This window comes from Pseudochaenichthys georgianus, unplaced genomic scaffold, assembly GCF_902827115.2.
Source record: "Pseudochaenichthys georgianus unplaced genomic scaffold, fPseGeo1.2 scaffold_442_arrow_ctg1, whole genome shotgun sequence".
Lineage (NCBI taxonomy): Eukaryota > Metazoa > Chordata > Actinopteri > Perciformes > Channichthyidae > Pseudochaenichthys > Pseudochaenichthys georgianus.
This window is the reverse complement of record NW_027263007.1, coordinates 107,683-112,809: the sequence shown is the minus strand read 5'-3', so window position 1 is coordinate 112,809 and position 5,127 is coordinate 107,683.

Here is a 5,127-nt window from a genome sequence, read left to right as displayed (position 1 = left end):
AGTCATCTCCTGCTGATGTTCAGGTGTATATCAGTATGTAGTGTCTCTACTTTAAAGAGTCCTCTCCTGCTGATGTTCAGGTGTATATCAGTATGTAGAGTCTCTACTTTAAAGAGTCCTCTCCTGCTGATGTTCAGGTGTATATCAGTATGTAGTGTCTCTACTTTAAAGAGTCCTCTCCTGCTGATGTTCAGGTGTATATCAGTATGTAGTGTCTCTACTTTAAAGAGTCCTCTCCTGCTGATGTTCAGGTGTATATCAGTATGTAGTGTCTCTTCTTTAAAGAGTCCTCTCCTGCTGATGTTCAGGTGTATATCAGTATGTAGTGTCTCTACTTTAAAGAGTCCTCTCCTGCCGATGTTCAGGTGTATATCAGTATGTAGTGTCTCTACTTTAAAGAGTCCTCTCCTGCTGATGTTCAGGTGTATATCAGTATGTAGTGTCTCTACTTTATAGAGTCCTCTCCTGCTGATGTTCAGGTGTATATCAGTATGTAGTGTCTCTTCTTTAAAGAGTCCTCTCCTGCTGATGTTCAGGTGTATAGCAGTATGTAGTGTCTCTTCTTTAAAGAGTCCTCTCCTGCTGATGTTCAGGTGTATATCAGTTTGTAGTGTCTCTTTGTCTCTCTGATTTTAGCCTTTGAAGACCATTTGCATGCACTTAAAACTATAAAACACACAACAGGAAAGGGAAAACCCTAAAAAAGCTTAATAGGGCATCTTTAAATAAAAAAAACATTATTAAGTCAATATGTTTTCATGTGAAGAACATAGTATGTAACCAAACATGATGCAATAACCCCTCATTTCAACCCGAGGGGAACAGGAAGGTTAAGAAAATAACTTTCTCACGCTGGCCTAATTATGGCTTAGAAGTAAATCCTGCTGCAGTGACACCAGCTTGGCCTGGTTTCTCTTGCATTATAACGTTATCTAATGTGATAACACTAAGTGCTGCTCAACCGGTGTTATGCAAGATAGGAGGAACTGTCAGTAATATTATATATTAACACAATAACACACAACACACAACACACAACACACAAGTGGAGCTTCATTATGAACACATCTTGCTCTGACCCCTTCACGTGTTTTTCACTTCAAATATGTAGCTGTTTACCCTCCGCTCGTCGTCTCCTTGGTCCTGGCTCTGCGCCATCTTTCCACCTTCCTAGAATTACACAAACACATCGCATTATACACAAACTGCTCTTGCAACATATGTGGTGTCACTTTTGATTACCTCGACTACAACAGTGGGAAAGCCTGTAGCAGTGCCCTCAAATAAATTGTGTTTTGTGTGTTTAATCTCCCCAAATACAAACGAAAACATTTAGATCGAAGGCTGTAACCTTTTGTCCAACACATCTTGTTACATAGACAACAGAAAAAAGGTCAGTTGCCAGGGAAACATCCTACATGGCAGTCATTTTGGCAGAACGTGGTCACAGCTTTAAACACGTAGTAAACATTGTGAAAGAGAACTTCTTTGTTATTGCTGGGCATCCAAACTACTTTGTTAGGTTCAAGAAAAGACCAGTTTTCGGTTGAAATAAGTATGTTTGTCGTGAGATAGTCACTACTTTACAAACATGACATAGTTTGTGTTATTTACGTTCCAACGTAAAGTCATCACGTAGCTATGTAGTACCGTGGTTACGTATGTAACCTAAAATACTTCAACGCTTAGATTTTGTACCCATCTATCCTCCCCGACCTCCTCCTCACAACACTTTGTCGATCTTTATGCTAAGCTAACAGTTTTCCGACTTGCTTCAGTCATTATTACGGCCACTTTAGGTTCGCCAACTTACGGTGCGTCCACACGGCAGCGTTGCGTGCTTCAACGGAGACGCTTCCCATTCGTCACGCTTTGCCGAACTGCATTGTGGTTCCGTCGCGTGGCTTTGCCTCCGTTGCTCGCTTCGAAAGTTGAGACAAGTTCAACTTTTCAAGCGTCGACGGAAGCGTCAGCCAATCAAATCATATGCCAGTACAAGCGCTAGCCAATCAAACCGCGTGCTTGTGTGTCCGGGGCGGGGGAGATTAATGTGATTGGTTGTTGGTCGCACGCCAGACACGCCCACCGGCAAGCTTCAACACGACGCTGCCGTGTGGACGTACCGTTACACGACACTTAAATGTCGACATAGTTAGCTTCATGCTAACTATGGTTGGGTTTCTTCACTGAGGACGTCTTGCTCATGTTTAAATGTAAAACTACAACCAGCGGGTAGTTAGCTGATTTTGTACGGAACAAACAATATTTGATTGACGCTGGGAGACAGATGTTGTTGCTATTGCACAAAGGTAGGCCAGCTGTTTTTCCTTATTTACATTAATTGTGCTAAGCTAAGCTAACGGGCTGGATTTGCTTCGTATTCATGAAACAAAAGAGTGGTTTCGATGTTCTCATCCAACTTTTGAGAAAAAATAAAATAGAGAATTTCTTAAAATGTCAACGCTTCATCACTAAAGGCCTTCTGAAAGGTAAATCTGGCAAAAGGTGTAAAAGCACAATTAAATGTAGCTGTCTTGATAAGTCCTTCTTTTTTTACTTGGCTGGTGACTAAGAAAAATGCAGTTAAAAAGAGCTCATGTTATGAATCACTGCTCCCCTGAGACATGTGTGCAGAAACACATTTACGTAACAGCTTGTCTGTACGCAGACACACACACAGCTCAGCTCCATCCCCTCCATACACATGAGATGTATTGCGGTAGCTATAAATAGACGGTGACTCACTTTGTTCGACTTGGGGGGGCTGTTTCATAACAAGCCAGGCGCGTGTGCTTGTGTGTATGCAGGTATATATGTTTATTGATAACTTGTTGTCAGTGCACTGGGTAATATAATCTCCCTCACTAAATGTTTCAGTATTTACTCTCAGCTTACTGCAGAGGTGGGAAGTAGTGGAGTACAAATACTTCGTTACTGTACTTACATTTTTGTGGCATCAGTACTTTACTGCACTACTTATTTTCTGACTACTTTTTACTTTCTACTTCTTACATGTTGAACACAAATACCTGTACTTTCTACATCTTACATGTTGAACTCAAATACCTGTACTTTCTACTTCTCACATGTTGAACTCAAATACCTGTACTTTCTACTTCTCACATGTTGAACACAAATACCTGTACTTTCTACTTCTTACATGTTGAACTCAAATACCTGTACTTTCTACTTCTCACATGTTGAACCCAAATACCTGTACTTTCTACTTCTTACATGTTGAACTCAAATACCTGTACTTTCTACTTCTTACATGTTGAACCCAAATACCTGTACTTTCTACTTCTCACATGTTGAACCCAAATACCTGTACTTTCTACTTCTTACATGTTGAACCCAAATACCTGTACTTTCTACTTCTTACATGTTGAACCCAAATACCTGTACTTTCTACTTCTCACATGTTGAACTCAAATACCTGTACTTTCTACTTCTTACATGTTGAACTCAAATACCTGTACTTTCTACTTCTTACATGTTGAACACAAATACCTGTACTTTCTACTTCTTACATGTTGAACCCAAATACCTGTACTTTCTACTTCTTACATGTTGAACTCAAATACCTGTACTTTCTACTTCTTACATGTTGAACACAAATACCTGTACTTTCTACTTCTTACATGTTGAACACAAATACCTGTACTTTCTACTTCTTACCTGTTGAACTCAAATACCTGTACTTTCTACTTCTTACATGTTGAACTCAAATACTTGTACTTTCTACTTCTCTCATGTTGAACACAAATACCTGTACTTTCTACTTCTTACATGTTGAACTCAAATACCTGTACTTTCTACTTCTTACATGTTGAACTCAAATACCTGTACTTTCTACTTCTCACATTTCCCAAACAGCTGGTTCCTTTAGTCTGAATGTGTGTTGGTGCGTGGTCATTATTCATAGAGTCACTGCGTGCCTATTGATTTGAACACGATCCGTGTATCCATCACTTCCTGGTCTTCTCTAAAGAAGAGGGACCAATGGAAACGTTGTCATGTTGCCGTTGTTCAGCATGGAAACATTCATTAGCTAACAATGACATTATTGTTCTATTGATATAAAGGGAGGTCAGGTACTCTTTAAAGCAGCTGCTAGCTATGGGTACTTTTTACTGAAGCACACTTCAAAGCCCTCTTTACTTTTACTTGAGTAAAGAAGTTTAGTCAGTACTTCTACTTTTACCAGAGTATTTTTAAACACGAGTATCTGTACTTCTACCTGAGTAAAGGATGTGTGTACTTGTGCCATCTCTCAGCGTACTGCGTCACTCATAACCCCAAGAGTCAGGTGATGTGTTTCTGGGAAACCACCTTGAGGTAATCTCCCCTCTCGGAGCCAACAGAGACCCCGCTGTCTGCTGCGTAATCAGACACAACACAAATGTGAGCGGTGGCCCCTGACACACATTAGAGGAAAACATTTCGAGACTGATTTGTGAGGAAGAAAGCCAAGAGACTTAGAGCCGGTTTCCTCATGCGTCTATTCTTGGGATCTAATATACGTCACGCTGTTTCCAAAGCAACTGCTTTCGATGGTTTGAGGGTGGGGAGGGAGCGGAGGGCTTATGAAATGGTCGTAAAAACATATGACGTGTGTTGGAGGGGACATGTCTGTTACGACTGGAGGACACAACAAAATGATAGGACCCAAATGCACGACTCCAGACAAAAGATGATTCAAAAAAGGTTTTACTTGCGGTGATAAGCCAGGCAACACAATCACATAAGCAGAGTTAGGACTCCAAAAAACGAACCGAAAATTCACAATAGCTTCGATAACAAACTGGCTGACTCGTATCACAAGGTTCAAAAACGATCTGGCACAGGGAACACACAGAATATATACACATACACGGGACTCTACAGGTGCAAACAATAAGGGCGGGGCAGGTAATCAGGTCGGTGAGCATACTGACAAGGTAGGAGTCGAAGTGCCTGAAATGAGAAAAGAAATAACAAAGTAAAACAGGAAATGGCAGACAACAAAAAGGATTAGCAGACGCGGACGTGACGATATTAACTATACAGAGAAATAATATTAACAAATCTGACGAGACACAACAATGTCTCCGGGGGGGGGAAGGATTATTCAAGATAACAGGGAAA